Here is a 20456-nt window from a genome sequence, read left to right as displayed (position 1 = left end):
TGTGCAGCCAGGACTGAAAACCACTGCTCTAACCCTGGTCAGATGAGTATATGCTGACCAGGTTTTTTTGTTTTGTTTTGTTTTGTTTCTTAAGTTAAAATCAGGCAGCACGTAGAGGGTAAGTTCATTTACTCATTTCCCACAATATGCAGAGAACTGTATTGGTTGTGTGATATAAATAGGTTAGACCTAAATTTGTCCAATTTATGATGCTTCTAGGGAAAAGATGGAAAGAAAGATTAGAAGCATTGCTGGCAAAAACAAAAAGAAACTAAAGTCTTGAAAAAATTTTAGGCAAAGTATAATTACAGAATTATGTTCCTTTCCTTGCTCCAAGAGATACCAGCTAAAATACTTCAGAAATATTGTGTTTTTCTTTTTATCCCCAGAGAAAGATTCCAAACTGCCTTGGGGATTGGCTTCAAATCTTACAACCCTTGGGATGGCAGGCCAGTCGCCCCTGCCCTCGAGTAGATCATTCATTTATTCTATTACATGTATGATCATGAAGAATGCTGGGAAGCACTGTGCCTAAATTACAACTACTTTTAATAAAATCAGGTGGCAGTGTGGTTTGCTTATGTCATCTATAACCTCAATGATTCCCTCTCCCTCGGCCCCTTCCCATCGCACATTCTATCTCTCAAATAAATAAATACTTTTTTTAAAAAAAAAAAGGAATGATCTGGTAAAAATATGAAAATGCAAAGGAGGCAGTTAAGTATAGTGGAAGAACAGGCCATGAAGATACAGACTATGGTATCTGCTCTTCCATCAACTGAGATGGGAAATGGGCAAGTTGTTTTTGGTTGAGGTTTCCTCATCTAAACAATGAGAGTAGAACCATGTGATCTGCAAGCTCTAAGGTAAACAACAACAAAAGTGTAGGTGGAAGACATTAATAAAAACTTGATATAAAACTCAGTAATAGGGTAGAAAATCAGAGACGAGTGAGGTCTAGAAGAATGCTGTCCTAGTACCACCAACTCAAAACTTATTTTGCAGTCAATAAATGATTTGAAAGTAATACGGTTAAGGTGACATGAAAAAAACCAAAGCATTTCCAACACTGCTCCCAAAAAAGTCTCCTTAAGAATTTTTCTAATTATAAACCAGAACTTGTAAGGAAGTCTAGAAAAGTTTTTTTAAATAAGATGTTTAAATAAAAACACATCTTCTAAGTAACTTGCTATCAATTAATATTATTTAGAGCATGTATATTGTAAAACTCAGAATAAGAATCTAACACTAAAATGATAAAAGCATGTCCAGCATGTCAGGAATAAATTTACCCTAATTAGACCAAAGCTTTGCTCACATATGAGACATTTCAAAATATAATGATGTAATGACAAAAATTCTTGTCTCTGCTAGAGTTGTAGGGACTGCTATTAAATCCAAGCATGGTATTTGTGTGCACATAAGAGCAGACACAATTACAATCTAGAGATATTTTAATCTTTTTTATTTATTAGTATTGTTATACAGCAATGAGCATTCAGAAAAAACCTAATCAGTGTGTATTATGCAACAATCAGACAAAATACTCCTAATCCTCTGTCATTCTTTTTCCTTGGCCCCTGGGTACTCATTAAAGGTTAATTTATTTAAATCTCTCAAACATTCATTTCGATCTACTTTAATAAACTAATGAATCTTTGGAACTTTGCCTAATCAGCTTATGTTTTCTATTTTAATACATCTATAAAATGTCTTTTTTCTAAGCTCATTCTTTTTTTTTATTTATTTTTGATAGTCACAGAGAGAGAGAGAGAGAGAGAGAGGCAGAGACACAGGCAGAGGGAGAAGCAGGCTCCATGCACCGGGAGCCCGACGTGGGATTCGATCCCGGGTCTCCAGGATCGCGCCCTGGGCCAAAGGCAGGCGCCAAACCGCTGCGCCACCCAGGGATCCCGCTAAGCTCATTCTTAATAGTTGTCTTCCCTCTTGGAGATTGGATTGTGCTTCAGTAACAACTGGATTTGAGCATTTGGTGACACACTTACAACCTCATCCAACACACAGAGAAAGAGAATGGCTGTGGCTTGCCTATTGCTCTTAAACGTAGTCACATTTTAGAGGACAGTGAATTGATTTATGTTTAAATAGGATAATGATCCTCCAAATTGAAATGGTTATTTTACAGTTTAGTGGGAGTGACACTTATATTAAAGCAAAGCTTCTAACAGCTTTGGTGTTTGTCAACTTCTATGAGGGCCTATCAATGAAACAACTTCATTTTGTTCACAGCAAACCAGAGAAATGCATAATATGCCATATAGACTGGCAGATACAAATAAAGCCTAGATATATAAAGAGAAATCTTCAAAAGAGTACTACAAAAGAGTACTACTAAATGGACTGTAAACTTATACCTTACAATCTGTTCAACAATTAAATGTTAAATACATTTTATTTAATGGTGACATTCAGGAATCTTTTTAAAAAATATTTTATTTATGTATTTATTTAAGAGACACAGAGAAAGAACAGGGGTAGGAGCATGAGGGAGAGGGAGGGGGGGGAGAATTTTAAGCAGACTCTCCACTCAGTGCAGATCCCATCACCGAGCTCGATCTCATGACCTGAGCTGAAATCAAGAGTTGGATGCTTAACTGACTGAGCCATCCAGGTGCCCCAGGAATCTTTTATATAACCATCTTTAAGTTGAGTGTTCTCAGGGTGGTAGCCAATATTCAGTGGCTGCACTCCACCTTCTATACCAGAATGCTAGAAACCAAAGTCTTGGAACACTAACATTATTTCTAATCCCTTCTCTAACAATAAATGACATTATTACAAAATTTTACAACTTAGTACTTTCACAGCATCCCTATGATGGAGAAAAGGGTTAATGTCCTTGGTCTGTAGACAAAAAAACTGCATCTCAGGGGAGCTTCAGTGATTTACCCAAAGTTATAATGAATATGTGGAGGAGCTAGATCCTGCATCTTCTGGCTACATATCTTTCCCTTGTACTATGTTACCTTCCCTGTAGGGTTTGTACTGGGATTAAAGTGGGTTTTTTTAAGATTTTACTTATTTATTCATGAGAGACACACAGAGAGAGGCAGAGACATATGCAGAGGGAGAAGCAGGCTCCCTGTGGGGACAGCCCAATGTGGGACTCAATACCAGGACCCTGGGATCACAAACTGAGCCAAAGGAAGACGCTCAACCACTGAGACACCCAGATGCTCCCAGATTAAAGTTTTTACTGATGGATAGACCACCATCAATGAAAAAAAAGTGTAAATGATACCTGTAGGATTTTTTGGTAGAAAGTAAATCAAATTGATTAAAAATAATTATGATAAACCATTCAATGTAACTTCTATATTCATAATATAGTAATTCAATGGAGTATAGAAGAGCTAGACTTAATTTTAAATTTTATTTTCATTTTACATATAAATTAATAAAAATAGTAAATGTACTTTCCACCCCTGGACTAAATTTCAATTACTTCAATGTCTAGTGGAAATTGATACTTGACTTTCCAGTTATGCTGCTAAATATTTTCAAGTTGTTGTCTCTGCTTTTCTAAACAGTAACTCCAAGGAGTTACCTTTCAGAGTTCATTGTTCATTTGTTACTTGTCTGTCCACCCATTCATTCAGCCAATCATCTAAATGACATTTATGGGATGCCCACTTTGAGCTAAGCAACAGGATAGATATAGACTCTGCCTAAAGTTTCTGCTGCTGCTTCATTTGTTGAGACTAAGAACTCCTTGAAGACAGGAATCCTGTTATTCTGCATAGAATACAGCCAGTTCTATTTGCATAAAATCACTTAAATAGTTTTTTGACAGTGAGATTTCTGACTTCCGTGTTGCCCACATGCCCCTCCAAACATATGGGAGTTAGGGGAAGAAATAGCAGTCTGCTTATCAAGTCTGACCTTTGGATAATGACTACAGTTTTCCCATCTGAGCTTGCTGCCGTTCTGCCTTGTGGTCAACAAAATGATTAGGCTAAAAATGGCAATATATCTGTGGCTGTTTCCCAGAAATCTTCTAGAAAGCTACATTTAAAAATAAACAGTTGCTTCTGCCCTTCAGCATAGTGGTGAACTGTATCACCAACTGCACTGTCTTGTTTGACTCAGTGAGAAGTTGGAGCTTATTGACAAGATGTAGATAAATTTGAAAAAGCCTCAAAAGCAAGAATATTTCCTTACTGTTACAACTAAATAAATACTTGATTTTCTTATTTTAGCAATAATAAATTAGATTCAGATATTACTATTACCTTTTATTTTTTTAAAGGTCTTATTTTAATTCTGATCAGTTAACATACAGTGTTACATGAGTTTCAGGTATATAATATAGTAATCCTACACTTCCATACATTACCCTGTGGTCACCATGACAAGTGTACTCCTTAAACTCCACTGTCTATTTAACCCATGGCTTCACTCACCTCCCCTCTAGTAACCATCATTTTGTTGTCTATAATTAAGTGTCTCTTTCCAGGTGTTCTCTCTCCCTCTCATTTTTTCCCTTGTTTTTTTGTTTCTTAAGCTCAACATATGAATGAAATCATATGGCATTTGTCTTTCTCTAACTTATTTCACTTAGCATTATATTCTCTAGCTCCATCCATGTCACTGCAAATAGCAAGATTTCTTTCCTTCTTATGGCTGAATAATATTTGTGTGTGTGTGTGTGTGTGTGTACACATGTTCACATATATACATCACCTCTTCTTTATCCACTCATCAATTAATGGACACTTGGGCTGCTTTCATAATTTGGCTATTGTAAATAATGCTGCTATAAATATCAGGGTTCATGTATCCCATTGAATTAGTATTCTTGTATTCTTTGGGTAAATACCCAGCAGTGCAATTTCTGGATCTTAGAGTAGTTCTATTTTTAACTTTCTGAGGAACCTCCATTCTGTTTTCTACAGTGGCTGCACTAATTTGCATTCCCACTAACAGTGCAAGGGGGTTCCCTTTTCTCCACATCCTTGCCAACATCTATTGTTTCTTGTGTTGTTGATTTTAGCCATTCTGACAACCATTCTGTGAGGTAACCAAGGTAACCAAGCCATTCTGTGAGGTAATATCTCATTATAGTTTTGATTTATATTTCCTTTCCATGATGGTGATGATGAACATCTTTTTTTGTGCCTGTTGGCCATCTGTATGTCTTCATTGAAGAAATGTCTTTTTATGTCTTCTGCCTTTTTTTAAATTGGATTATTTGTTTTGGGGTGTTGAGTTTTAGAATTTCTTTACATATTTTGGATACTAACTCCTTTATGAGATATATCATTTGCAAATATCTTCTTCCATTCCATACGCTGCTTTTAGTTTTGTTGATTATTTACTTTGCTGTGTAGGAGCTCTTAATCTTGATGTAGTCCTAATAGTTTATTTTTGCTTTTCTTTCTTTTTCCTCAGGAGACATATCTAGAAGGAAGTTGCTATGGCCAATGTCAAAGAAATTACTGCTTGTATTCTCTTCTAGGATTTTCATGGTTTCAGGTCACTTTTATTGCTTCCTAAACCACCACAAGGATATCCCTTTGTGATCCAAATCAATTTACCCATGATAGAAACCCTTAGCATTTCAAAAACATGTATTATAACACAATTCAATCTGTACTTCATAAATAAGCCAGAAAATGACCTATGTGGTTTAATTATCAGCTCCAAATAATTAGTTTGGGAGTAAGGAAATGAATTAAACAGAACACAGCCCAGTCATTCTAGTAAAAGGGAATACAAACAGGAACTGGGGTAACTACGAGAGAGGTCAAACATGTATGACAGTGTTAATGAATAACAAACTTACTAGAGGTAATTCAGAAAAATAAAAAATTCTGACCACCACCACTAAAAAATTTCACAACTTATTATTATAAATGTCACATTAAATTGTTTAATCTACCCTGTGCCAGGGACCAAAGGATTTTTGCATGGTATAGTGTATTTTCTGGTTTAATATATAGTGATAAAACAAAACCTCTGGCACTTTCTTTTAGGTGCTGATATTTCTCCATTTATCAGGAAGTTGTTGTTGTTGTTTTTTTCCCCAAAGCCATACAATTAGTTCACCTTTTCACAGGGGATAGAGGCTGTGAAGAAAAATTAAATTCATATAGACCTCAAACCTCTTGTTTTGGCCCACGGGTTTTGTTTCCTTCCCCATCAGAATCTTCACCCAAAGCACTAATAGGTAGCAAAATGGGCTGATAAAAGTGTCATTCTCCTATTCCTTCCATGCCCATCTTCTTGAAAATAACTAATGAGCAGTAAAATTACCAAAAGGCAGACAGGAGAATGGAGAATAAAGAATACCAAGGGTACGGAAAATCCACAAACCAGATAATGAGCTTTTGAATAATCAAGATTTGAGTTAAACCTTCATTATTTCTAATTTAGACTCATCGTTATATATATTTTTTTAGCATCTTAAACACAGAATTGCAGTTTATTTCTAAGTCCTTGTTTGGAGGAATGGTTGTGGGGAGTGATGGCCAAACTTTGGTACTGGGACCACTGTTAGTAGCCTCTCTTGACAGTCCCTCTATTATTTCCCTTGTCTCTTGCACCAAACAGTGTTGCTGACCTTTGTAGGAGCCCTGAACACCAGAAGAGATGGTTGACAACCCAAGTAGTACCTCTTGTTACCTTAAGCTGGATTCATTAGGAGTCAACATTCCAGTAACATCAGTGTACTGACTAGTTGCCTTTTAGGAGTTAAACATCAAATTTCCCTCTTAATGCAGGTACTAAACTTCAGCTGTTCCTTTGCATTCACTTACCATGCTTCTCTTTGATTTTGCTTTAGAGTTTTTTTCCCTCCTCTTACTTCTCATTCCTTAATGTAGTAGGATCTTTGCACAAAAATACTATCCATCCCCTGCCACTAAGTAGTTGATATAATCTTTAGAATTCATGTCAGTCTATGATAGGCTTCCTGTGATAGCCACTCAATTCAGATTCTGGTTCATTTCTCAACTCTATGTTCTCAAAACTGCTATCTTCCCTGCTACATAAACTATTAGTACTTCAATTCCCAGAGATCTCACACTTCCTGGTAAAACTGCCTATTCCACTACAATGATGGTTTCAAGGCAGATTTGGACTTCAAAACTACTTTTCCATATTTTCAAAAATGTTCTTTCTGCAAATAATGACATCAATAAAGGGAAAACAACACTTCTGGGAAAAATTTAAGCTGAATGTGATAGAAGAGTAAGGAATAATAGCCCAGAATTCCTTAACTTAGAGAAAGGTAGCTTCCTAGGGAAGACGTCTGAGATGCCATCAGTAACTAAGCATTCCTTGTGACCATGCCAAAACTATTAGCACCTTTCTCCTACCATGGCTACCCATTACATACAAACATTATATGGTCTCATTCATTTGGGGAATATAAAAAATAGTGAAAGGGATTTAAGGGGAAAGGAGAGAAAATGAGTGGGAAATATCAGAGAGGGTGACAGAACATGAGAGACTCCTAATGCTGGGAAACGAACAAGGGGTAGTGGAAGGGGAGGTGAGTAGGGGGATAGGGTGACTGGGTGACAGGCACTGGGGGGGCACTTGATGGGATGAGCACTGGGTATTATACTATATGTTGGCAAATCGAACTCCAATGAAAGATATACCAACAAAATCTAGTAATGGCTTTGACTGTAAATCAGGGATGGTTTTCACATGGAAGCAGCATACAAAAGGCATTGATTTTCCAACAGAGATCAGTAGCCATAAGGGTCATCTTTAATGGGCAAGAGAAGTGCTTTCTAAGGCAGATTTGCTGATGATACATTTGACCAAGAGCCACTTATTTGATCAGTTCACCTCCATATAATAGACCTTCTGTTTGTTGTTGTTTTTTATTTTTTATTTTTTTGTTTATTTTAAATAAAACTTTATTACAAAAAGAGGTGGTGGCTAAATGTAGCCCAAGGGCCATAGTTGGCTGACTCCTTTATAAACAAAGCTGCAGTGAGTTTCCTTAAAGCTAAACTTTCTAGTATTGAAATGATCATTTTCTCAGGACAATGATTTTACACTGTTTATTTTTAGAAGTTGGACCCTTTTTCAAATGAAACTTTAAGTAGAACTCATGTTAACAACAGGTCAGAGAAGGATTTTTGTTAGCTAAATATATTTTACAAATGCAAATGTACGTTGCATATTTAGAAAGTCAGTTTGGGGTTGTAGATGATGGTAACGATTTTTTTTTTTTCTGATCAGCCTCAGCACCTGTGGCATTCATTTTTTTTTAAATAATAAATTTATTTTTTATTGGTGTTCAATTTGCCAACATACAGAATAACACCCAGTGCTGATCCCGTCAAGTGCCCCCCTCAGTGCCCGTCACCCATTCACCCCCACCCCCCACCCTCCTCCCCTTCCACCACCCCTAGTTCGTTTCCCAGAGTTAGGAGTCTTTATGTTCTGTCTCCCTTTCTGATATTTCCTACCCATTTCTTCTCCCTTCCCTTCTATTCCCTTTCACTATTATTTATATTCCCCAAATGAATGAGAACATATAATGTTTGTCCTTCTCCGATTGACTTATTTCACTCAGCATAATACTCTCCAGTTCCATCCACATTGAAGCAAATGGTGGGTATTTGTCATTTCTAATGGCTGAGTAATATTCCATTGTATACATAAACCACATCGTCTTTATCCATTGTTGTTTTTTAAATCAAAGTAAAGGTGTCTTTCTGCCTTTTGGAACACAGGACACAAACCCATGCCTTTCGTGTTATAGAATAGTACTGAGGCGTCCCCTCCAGACACCTTACTATCTTCACTCTCTCTTCCCTTTCTGATCTTCTGCAACTTGTTTTTCTTCATTCTTCTTGCCTCTCTTAGCTTATGTCTTGTAAGAGCATTCATGGGAATTGTCTTAGCACTATCAATGGCCCCAAGGTTCAAAAGGGAGTACAGGTGTGTACTAGGAGGCCTCCAACAAATACTAGTGGAATTCTTGAAAATCTGCATAGTCTGAAATTGGGAAAATTCTTTTTTAAAAAAAGATTTTTCATTTATTTGAGAGAGAGAAAGAGAAAAAGAGAGAGTGAGCATGTGTAGGGGAAGGAGCACAGGGAGCTGGGCAAGCAGAATTCTCACTGAGTGGGGAGCCCCATGCGGGCTGATCCCGGGACCCCGGGATCATGACCTAAGCCAAAGGCAGATGCTCAACTGACTGAGCCACCCAGGTACCCCTGAAATTTGGAAAATTCTTAATGAATGTTTGAAATCATTAGAATACATTCAAGCCATTCTTTATTTCCATATACCACAGATCTTTTAGAGCCAGAATAGAACTTAGAGACCACATAATTCCTCACTTTACATGTGAAAAAAAATTAGAAGAGAGATGAAATGACTTGTCCAAAGAATAGTTATTGATAAAGGAGCTAACACTTAGATTTCCTATAAAATTATTGGTTTTGGGCAGCCCCAGTGACTCAGCGGTTTAGCGCCGCCTTCAGCCCAGGGTGTGATCCTGGAGACCCGGGATCGAGTCCCACATTAGGCTCCCTGCATGGAGCCTGTTTCTCCCTCTGCCTGTGTCTCTGCCTCTCTCTGTGTCTCTTATGAATAAATAAATAAAATCTTTAAAATTATATTGGTTTTTTAAGGCTGAAAGGACATGCACTGAATGATTTAGTTTCTTTTTTTATGGAAAGAAAACATGTAACATAAGATCCACCCTCTCAACAAAATTTCAATACAGTATTGTTGCTTACTGTACAATATGCACATTCTTGTAGAGCAAATATCTAGAGCTTTTTCATCTTGTATAACTTTTTTAAAGATTTATTTGAGGAAGGGAGGGAGGGAGGAGGAGAGAGAGAGAGAGAGATTGAGAGTGGGGGAGGGACAGAGGGAGAGAATCTCAAGAAGACTCTCTGCTGAGCATGGAGCCCTATGTGGGGCTTGATCTCATGACCCTCAGATCATGACTTGAGCCAAAACCAGGAGTTAGAAGTTCAACCCAGGTACCCCTCATTTTGTATTACTTTATGTACTTTCTTTAATGGTTTGTTGAAGTTACACTTTTAGTGACTGCAACTCCTGTGCATTTCTAGATAACCTCCCAAGTTTATGTTCTATGTAGTCATAGTAATACAATCTGGTGTCTTACTTCAAGACATTTTATTTTTTTTATTTATTTATTTTTACTTCAAGACATTTTAATGCTTCATTTTAATTTAATGAGGGCTCCAGATTGTATGGGAATGATTACTTTCTTCCACACAGTTTTATATTTAAAGAATAGGGACCTTTATAAATTGTATTCAATTAAAATAATAAACATCTGTTCAACAGAGGCAGCATAAGAAAAGTTAAAAGACAAGCCACAGGCTGGGAGATGATATTTATAAAGCATAAGGGATTAGTATGCAGAATAGATAATCTCCTTCAAATCAATAATAAAAAGACTAACAACCAAATAGAATAATGGACAGATGATATGAATAGGCAATTCACAGAAGAAGAAAACTATATGGCCAATAAATACATGGAAAGATATTAAACCTCACTAGTAAACAAGAAAATGCATATTAAAACACAGTGAAACCTCATTTCATACCCCCAAAATTGGCAAAATGTTTTAAGTGACAATACTGAGTGCTGGAGGATGTGTAAAAACAGGAACCTTCATCTACCACTTGTAGAAAGTATAAAGTAGGTGTTATGGACTGAATGTTTTGTGTCCCTACAAAATTTATATGTTGAAATCCCTATGCTCCAGTGTGTTAGCATTAGGAGCTGATAACCTCTGGGAGGTGATTAAGCCATGAGGGTAAAGCCCTCATGAATTTTTTTTCATGGGATTTTTTTCATTTATTTATTTATTTTTTTTATGAACGGGATTAGTGTCATTATGAAAGAGGCCCCTCTGAGCTCTCTAGCCCCCCCCCTCTTTTGTACCATATGTGGATACATAATTCGGGAGTCTGAAACATGGAAGACAGTCATTACCAGAACCTAACCATGCTGGCACCCTGATTTCAGAGTTTCAATTTCCAGAACTGTAAGAAATAAATTTCTATTGTTTATAGCTCCCGAGTCTATGGTACTTGTTAGAGCAGCTCAAACTATAAGATGGTGGTATGACAACTTTGAAGAACGAATAACTTGGGTGTGTCTTATAAAGTTGAAAGATGCATATGCTCTGCAACCCAGTAACATCATTTCAAGGTTGAAAATCTCACACATACACAGGAGACATGTACAATGATGTAAACTGGAGTACTTTTTGTAATAGTGAAAAATGAGAAAAAACACCTACAAAATTTATCAACAAGGACATGGGTAAATACATTGAGAAGCAGTCATTCATAAAGTGAAATATTCTATAGCTGTTAAAATAAATAGGTATGTATGTACATCAATATAGATAAATATCAGAAATACTGAGGGAAAATGCAAGTTGCTTAACGATATAAATTTGGTAAATATTACAACTCTGCCAAATACTGTTTCTAGGTACCTACATTTGTACAAATACATGGATGGGAAACCATCCAACTTTAGGCTGGTAGTTCTACCAGGGAAGAAGGGAGGACAACGTGATCAGGGAGGGGCACAAAATAAACATCAACTGCTCAACCATATTTGTATCCTTATAGGACTGGAAACAAATATGGAAAATATTAATGTTTGATAAATCTGTATGGTGGGTATAACTGTAGATACCATGTTCTTCTCTGGATTTGAAGTTTTTCACAATATAATACTTTTATAATGTACAAAGAAAAGTACATTTCCTTTACAACCATTGACGTTCACTTTGATCAAAAACTAAAGCTAGCTATATGGTAGAAATGTCAACTCTGAGCCCTATTTTGTCACCTATCAGTTTTTGCATTCCAAAATGAGAGTTGGGCTTAAGTGCCCTTTTCATTTTAAATGAAGTCCCATAAAGAGATAAGCATATATAATGACATACCATAAATTTTCACTATGTATATTGTCAAGTGCATACCAGGATCACATTTTCAGTCATTTATTTGTTCTTCTTCAAAAAGTGATAGCATCTGCAGAATTAGCTCCATATTCAAACCGGTAAGATGACTCACTATGCCCTACTGTTATTAACATACTATGTTTTTTACTTCCAGGCAAACTTTGATGTGCTTGTATTAGGTCCAGACATTAATTGGGAGGGTAAACTGTTTTTAGTTTGAGGAAAATGCAAGGCAGCAGCCCGATTCTTTGCAAATAGGACAGAAAAATTCTTAAAAGTCAACAAGAAATAGTGGAAACATACACAGTTGAAAACTCTTTAATAGCCAGAGCTCAGTGAGGAAGAAAATCCTAGAAAGTTTGGGAGGGAAATGACTTCAACTAATTTTAAAAAGTGATTTACATGGTCTAAGAAATGGTTTATAAATAAATGGTCACTAAATCACATAGATGAGTGATTTCTGAACCTATGCTAATATCAGAAAATTATATATGCTTGCTGGGGCTTCTATAGATAAAACAGACTTGTGTTGGTGGACACAATTCCCTACTACTCAACTAATTAACCCAGCAAAAATGCAGAAACTCATTAAAAGCATTTAAATTCATGTTAAATGCAAATGTGCAATTATCTGCAACTGTGATAACCAAAATAAACAACACTCAGAACCACAAGAAAGCCCTAGTAAAACATTTGAAATTGAGAACTTGACTTTTAGGAGTTAGAAAAGTAATCAAAGAGTAAAATCAGTTCATGCTAAGGCTGGGTTTCATTTTTACAGTGTATCCAGTAACAGAGCCAATAATACACAAGGTTTGAAAAGCCATGAAGTTCCTTCAAATGTAAGTGGAGGTACCTATAAATGGGCTGATTTCTCAATGTGGATACACACTCCAGAATGCTCAAAAGCTGTGCAGTGATACTGTCCCCTCTGAAATACTCTTCCCTCCTCATCTTTGTGAGGCTACAATGACTCATTATCTTGGGGCCTTAGCTATCACTTCCATGGGAAGTCTTTCCACCTTCTCTATCCTCCACATCTCAGGTTCTATACTCCTGCTTGGTATTCTATTACACTCTGATAATCACCCATGACAATACTTAAACTTTATTTTAACTGTCTGTTGTCTCACTTACTAGACCATAACTCATGAGCCCTGAATCAGTCCTGTCTTGATTCTTAAAATTTTCATCCAGCAAAGCACAGTACCTGGCACATAGCAGGAATTTGACAAATATTTGCTGAATATACCAGTGATGGATACATAAATAGATAGCCAGATATAAGTATATTAATGTGTTGATCAAATTCTACACAGTGCAAGGTAATCATTTTTAAAAGTATATTAGATAACATGAAGGTCTGTGTCTGTGTGTTTCTTTAAATTTGATGGTGATGGAGTATACTACTCATGTGTTTATGGAGAGGGAGGGACTTTCTAAGAACACAAATACGAGTATGCCTAAATAATTCCTGAGGAGTCATAATTTTTCAGATTTTTGCCTTTTTGCTCAAACTGCTTCCATCCATGTTTCATTTAGTCTTACAACCTCTAAGCAAAGTAGATAAGGACAAATATTATCACTGTCATTTTTCTGGAGGGGAAATGGACTGAAAAATGAAGTGAACTTGCCCAACTGCAAATGGTACCACAATATCCAAGCTGATGCTCCAGCTACTAGAATAGTGTATCCTAGTAAGATCACAAGTACTATCACAATCTTTTTAGAGCTGTAGCAAGAAATAAAAGCAAATATCAGGCAGAAAGGAAGTCCTTAATTCATAGGGACTAATCTGCTTTTGCAGGCTCTCAAAAAGGAAATCTAGTTTCTGCTTTTGCAGGCTCTCAAAAAGTTACTTATTGAACTAGCACATACAAGGTGGGATATTAGGACTGGGATGGAAGTTTACTTTTCATTTAAGTTGATAAAGTCTTGCATTAACATTGGTCATTTAGTTCAGTAGAAGAAATCAGCAGGCTGATAAGATGAAATGCATTTAACAAGAATGATTGAGATTTCAGCTAGAAGAATTAAGTATGATATTTTTCGAACTATAATAAGAAAAAAAGTTGGGTCTGATTCATTTTCATAATTAAGACCATGTGGAAAATAACACTGAGATTAAAACATTGATATTATGTGAGCTCCTTGTTGAGCCTTATAAATGATTTGGTTTGATTACTGGTACACGAAAGCATAGGAATGAGCTGTTCCCCTCCATATTTCTTTTCCTTAAAGAAATCAATACAACTCAGTAGGGTGTTTTCAAACATAGGAAGCAAAGTAGGTGCTGCTTCCAAAGCAGTTTTCTGAGAGTCAGATATGAATAATATTTTATTACATTTGCAGCCTCACATGACGTCTTTCCACCAAAGAGCTCAAGGACCTCACAGGAACAACCGCTTCCCTGGAGCTTGATCAGCAGGGATCCGTGGGAGGTGCCTTTGTCCAGACATGGAAGGCAATGGAAACCTTCTCAGACATACTGGAGGAGATCATGCATCCCATTTTCCTTAGCTTTATTAACCTGCTCTCACTGGCAGGCAATTTTCAAACTCTAAAGGAAGATTTCAATGTTAAAAATAAATCTACGTGTTTACAGTATTTATTGTAACAAATAACAACGTGCACCCCTTTATTCTAGCCCTTCTAGTTTTACCCTGTCTCTAAGGTACTGGCTAATACATTTTTTTTCAGCTCTCTCTCTCTGATGGGATACTTGTTGCTCCTCTGTGCTTCAGAAACACGTCAGTAACACAAACCAAAGTTGCCTATACCTCAAGAACTGACATAACAGGATAAATATTAGGGCAGGGTACCAGAATCACAATAATTGCTTTAATTAAATGCCTACCATATGCCAAACCCTGTATTATCACATATGTCACATGCACTATCTCATTTCAATTCTCCCACAAACTATCAGAAAATATTACTATTGTCCTCATTTTGTAGGAGAGGAATTTGAATATCAGCTCATTAATTTATTTACCCAAGATCTCACAGCTAAGTAAATGGCAGGCTCAGGATTTAAACCAAGGCTCATCTTGTCCCAGCGTCATTTTTCTATGCCACACTGCCAAACTGAAACAAAATTAAGTAGTCTAAATATGGTGTCAGGTGGTATGCATGCCTGCAAGCAGAAGAAATTCCAAGTTTTCAGATATTTTATGGCTGAAGAGATGTTGCAGAACCAGAACTTGTTGGGAGTAATGGCTAACACTTGTTGAGGGCACAGTACAGGCACTGTTCTTTTTTTTTTTTTTTTTTTTTTTCAATTTTTATTTATTTATGATAGTCACAGAGAGAGAGAGAGAGAGGCAGAGACACAGGCAGAGGGAGAAGCAGGCTCCATGCACCAGGAGCCCGACGTGGGATTCGATCCCGGGTCTCCAGGATCGCGCCCTGGGCCAAAGGCAGGCGCCAAACCGCTGCGCCACCCAGGGATCCCAGTACAGGCACTGTTCTAAGAGTGTCACAGGCATTGACCCATTTAATCCTTACAGTAACCCTACTAAGTAAAATATGTGGTATTTTAATGCCCAATGCAAAGATGAAAAAACTGGCACTAAAAAGTGAAATGACTTACTCAAGGTCACAAAGGTGGGAAGTGGTGGAGCTAGAATCCAAATCCAAGCAGTCTGGCTCCAGAGTATACACGCTTAATCACAACACTATATTAATGAGAAATTGGTTGAGATTAGGAATTGTCCCAAGGGAAAAAAAATAATCACACAGTTTTAGAGCCAGAAAGAACCTTAAAGATTATTTGGTCCAAACTTCTTATCTTACCAATGAGAAAACAGAGGCAGAGCAAGTTTAAACTGGCTTGCCTAAAGTCACATGGTTTACAGGTAGTTTGAGACTGCATTACAGCCCATGTCCTCTCAACCCTAGTCACACATTTGTTCCATTCTACCACATTATGCTCTTCCGGATACACTCATATAGTAATATAGGAGTAGAATTAAACTGCCTTTTGTGAACCTGCACCTGAGCTACTGAACACGACTGCAGAAAATTCACATAGCTGAGTGGATGGGCTTTATTTTCATTTAAAGTATTCATGATCACAAACCTCAACTGAACACTCATCTCTGCCCCGCAATGCTACTTCTGCATTAAACTTGCTTTCCTACCCTTCAAAGTGACTATGATATATCTTCACCTCTCTCCTCAATCCTTCCACATCTTTCCCATTCTTCTCTTGCTTCCTGCTTTTTGCTGATGATCTTGCCTTATATTTTGTGGAGAAAACAAAAGCCATCAGAAAGAGCTCTCTCATCTTCCCACCACCAAATCTACACACACACTGACCTACATCCTTATCTATTCTTTCTCTTCTGTCTTGCTGAAGTGGAAGGAGCATCCCTCAATGCCATCCTCTCTTGCCTGCTCAAAGACTTTGCTCCTGCTGATATTCCATTTCTTCTGCATCATCATTTTTCCCCTTTCTACTGGAAGTCAGCCTTTCAAAATCCTGTATTTCCCAACCATCAGTAAATCCTGCCTTTTGAATTTTCCCATTTCTTTTCATCTTTGCTACCATCATTTTTTAAAAAGATTTATTTATCTGAGAGAGAGAGAGAGCATAAGCATAGGGGGAGGGACAGAAGGAGAGGGAGAGAGAATCTTGAACAGACTTCCCACTGAGCACAGAGCCTGACACAGGGCTTGATCTCACAACCCTGAGATCATGACCTGAGCCGAAATCAAGAGTCAGACACTCAATCGACTGAGCTACCCAGGTGCCCTATAGCTAACATCATTTTTATCCAAGTCAGCACTTTCTCTTACCTAGATTACTGCAAAAATTAAATAGCTGAATTAGCTCTTGTGCTTCCATTCTTATCCACCTTTCACTCACTCTCCACAGGCAGTTGAAGTAGTCTTTATAAAAAATATAAAACAATTCATATAACTCCTGTGCTTAAGATCTTTCTATGGATTCCCACTGCTTTTAGAATAAAATCCAAACTTCATAAGGTCTATAAACCTTGTTTGATGTGGCAACGTTTACTTCTCCCAACCCTATTTCATGCCATGTTCCCTTTCCGTCAACTATGCTGGGTTTCCCTCTTCCTGCTACATACAGAGCTTTTCTTGCCTTAACCTGTGCTTGCTGTTTCCCAGGCCATTTGTGTGACAGACGCCTTCTCCTTCATCACACCTCAGCTTGAAATGCATCTTTTTTTTAATAAATTTATTTTTACTGGTGTTCAATTTGCCAACATATAGAATAACACCCAGTGCTCATCCCATCAAGTGCCCCCCTCAGTGCCCGTCACCCAGTCACCCCCCACCTCCTGCCCACCTCCCCTTCCACCACTCCTAGTTTGTTTCCCAGAGTTAGGAGTCTCTCATGTTCTGTCTCCCTTTCTGATATTTCTCACTCATTTTTTTCTCCTTTCCCCTTTATTCCCTTTCACTATTTTTTATATTCCCCAAATGAATGAGACCATACAATTTTTGTCCTTCTCCAATTGACTTATTTCACTCAGCATAATACCCTCCAGGTCCATCCACGTCGAAGCAAATGGTGGGTATTTGCCATTTCTAATGGCTGAGTAATATTCCATTGTATACATAGACCACATCTTCTTTATCCATTCATCTTTCGATGGACACCGAGGCTCTTTCCACAGTTTGGCTATTGTGGACATTGCTGCTATAAACATCGGGGTGCAGGTGTCCCGGCGTTTCATTGCATCTGTATCTTTGGGATAAATCCCCAGCAGTGAAATGCATCTTTTCAGAGAAACCTTCCTTCCATAATATCTAAGTAGGTCTTGGGATACCTGGGTGGCTCAGTGGTTTAGTGCCTGCCTTTGGCTCAGGGCATGATCCTGGAGTTCCAGGATTGAGTCCTACATCGGGCTTCCTGAATGGAGTCTGCTTCTCTGTCTGTGTCTCTGCCTCTCTCTCTCTCTCTCTCTCTCTCTCTCTCTCTGTCTTTCATGAATAAATAAATAAAATCTTAAAAAGTTATCTAAGTGGGTCCTGCCATTTTTTTCCCTTCCGTAGCTGTATGTCCTTGCACTTACCACCATTAGTAAGAATTTTATATATGTACTCATTTATTTCTGTTATTACTGTGGTTTTTACAATATTTAACAGAGTATCTGGCACGAAGCAGTTACTCAATACATTTTTGTTGAATTATGAAATGAATTAATGAATCTCTGGATCCCATTGAAAAATACACAAAATAATGATCAAATGAGGAGAGACAGAGTCCTTAGAATAAACCAAAAAAGGAAGAATCCAAGAGGTCAAGAGTTCTTTAGGTCCTCTACAATGACTGATATATTCCTAGCAAATAAAGATAGCCTCCATGGGGGAAATAATTCTGACTTCTCTAGGAAAAGAATCTGGCTGGTTTCATGATCCCAAACATTTTGTCAAATTGTAACCAGCAGATTTTGACTTCCTTCTTGAAGATCTCTTTCTGAATGAAAGAAAAAAATAATCTGCAAAGTTAACCCAGATGAGGGACAGGACCTTGAAGATGATAACCATTTAAGGCTCCCTTTGTCAAATATTTTTCTTCTCACTATACATGCTTGAACAGAAAGTGGGAGTTAGATTTTACTTGGTTATTTTTACCTTGAGTCATTTATTCCTCTGCTAAGTAGTTTATTGATTCTTCAACATCAGTTTAGAGCTGGAGTTTACAGTATTCCCATCAGAAACCTTATAGTGCTCAAAATAAACAGTGGTTTATTCTAAGGATGTCTTACCCAAACAATACCATGTCAGCTGTTGAAGCTGTAACTCAGGAAAACAAATGCACCTAAAAGTAAAACTAAATATAGATATCCTCTTATACATACACAGTTGGGACATGACTTTTCTAAGCAAAAAATAAGAGAAAAAATCTATAATATACAGAAAATTCAGTAGTATAAGGAGTCTAATAAGGAAAATGATAGAATTCACTATAGCATACTACCTCCTACAAATATTCTATAATAGTTATTTTAGACAGGAAGCACAAGGTTGCCAAATGTTCTTGTTCTACATTTCCTGTACTAGTTTCACATCCTAGCCTAGTATTAAAAATATTGCCCATGATATTTTGCTTCCTGACTTCTAGAGTGGGAGCCTCCAAAACCTGCCTATAAACCTTTTGGGATTCAAATTCCAACTTTCATCCTGTAGAAAGCATATCTGCCTACACACACCACCCCCTTCTAGCAAAACGTTGGTTATGCTCAGATGCTTATGGGATTAGGAGTGAGGAAGTCTTGAATTACGTATCTAAGTATAATCTATTAACTGATGGGCCAGAGAAACACAAGAAAGACACAAATATTTTAACAGTTTCATCCCCAGGTGTAAGTATTCAGGTATAATGACACATATAAAGAACACAAAATTTCCTTTTCATCCTAGAAGGAGGTATTAAACTTTCTTGAGTCTTATCACTGCACATTGAAAATAACTGCTTTATACATTGATTTGGAATTGTAACTCATCTGAGACACTTAGGGATTCCCCAAAATGCACCAGAATTCAGGCATATATGATATTATTATTACTTTCCATTCCTTTTCTCTGATTTCTTCATAATTGTTTATCCTGATACAGCCCTGTGTTCTTTAAGGGACTATGGAAAAGGCCCCAGCATCGTGGGTAGTCTTTCAAAACTGCATAACCAGGCAGAGTCATTCATTCAACAAATATTTACTGAGTACCTGCTAGGTACTAGGCACTGTTCTAGAAGCTGGCATAACAAGCCCACAGAGACGCACCAGTTCAAATGAGTTTAAAAGAATAACAGGATAGAAGGCCTTCTGATTTCTAAGGCTGTTCCTTTTTTGTTTTTAATCAGGCAATGGAACAGCAACCATAGGCTATCCATTACAGGTAAGATGTCAAATGGGGAGCCTCTTCTTTAGGACAACCTGACTTTGGCTTCCCTCCTTTCTACTCCCAGCATAGCACAGCTCAGGACCCAGGGAAAGGAGGTCTGAAAAATGAAGGCAATTTTATTCTGAGTAACTAAGGCAAATGGAACACTTTCTAAAGGCAGGCCCTCCAAACCATCCCTGCCCTGAGCCTGGGTCTCCACCGCCATTTGCTTTGCATCTTGGGTTTAATAAGGTCCTTCTTCACCTTTTTCTTCCCATTACTCCCATGCAGCACAATCATGCAGTTCACATATATAATGATCTTTACTCTGGTAGGAGGAAAGCTTAAATTTCTATACAGATCATTTATTCAACAAATATTTAGTGAGGACCTACTGTGAGCCAAGCATAGCTCTTGGTATGGGGGATATAGCAGTAAACAAACATGATCAGTACTACTCTGATACAGTTTACAATTTAAATGGAGGTTGTTAAGGTAAGTTGCACTTCATTTTGTAATACACACGTAGCTCTAGTTCAGGTGATCACACAGTCCCTTGTTGTTCCTCCTTTCTCTAGCTTCTACTCTAGTGCCCAACCTTTGCATCTATGTGTTCTTGCTGCTTTTGATGTTTCTGTCC

The 20456-nt window shown here is 37.4% G+C and overlaps 1 protein-coding gene across 17 annotated transcripts in view; it reads right to left on the bottom strand.

Annotated features, from left to right (window-relative positions):
• The window catches only part of ENOX2 (ecto-NOX disulfide-thiol exchanger 2), a 280754-nt gene that overhangs the window by 185376 nt on the left and 74922 nt on the right, over window positions 1-20456 (bottom strand). For 7 of the 17 annotated variants that reach the window (XM_072816297.1, XM_072816302.1, XM_072816310.1 and 4 more), the window contains exon 3: window positions 15552-15636. The exons of the other annotated variants lie outside the window; for them this stretch is intronic. The gene's annotated coding sequence lies outside the window, so the exon portion shown is untranslated. The remainder of the gene's footprint in view (window positions 1-15551; window positions 15637-20456) is intronic. 17 annotated transcript variants of the gene reach the window in all.

The sequence above is a fragment of the Canis lupus genome, chromosome X, assembly GCF_048164855.1.
Source record: "Canis lupus baileyi chromosome X, mCanLup2.hap1, whole genome shotgun sequence".
NCBI lineage: Eukaryota > Metazoa > Chordata > Mammalia > Carnivora > Canidae > Canis > Canis lupus.
The sequence above is the reverse complement of the archived record's forward strand: the minus strand, read 5'-3'. Positions and strand labels throughout refer to the sequence as shown.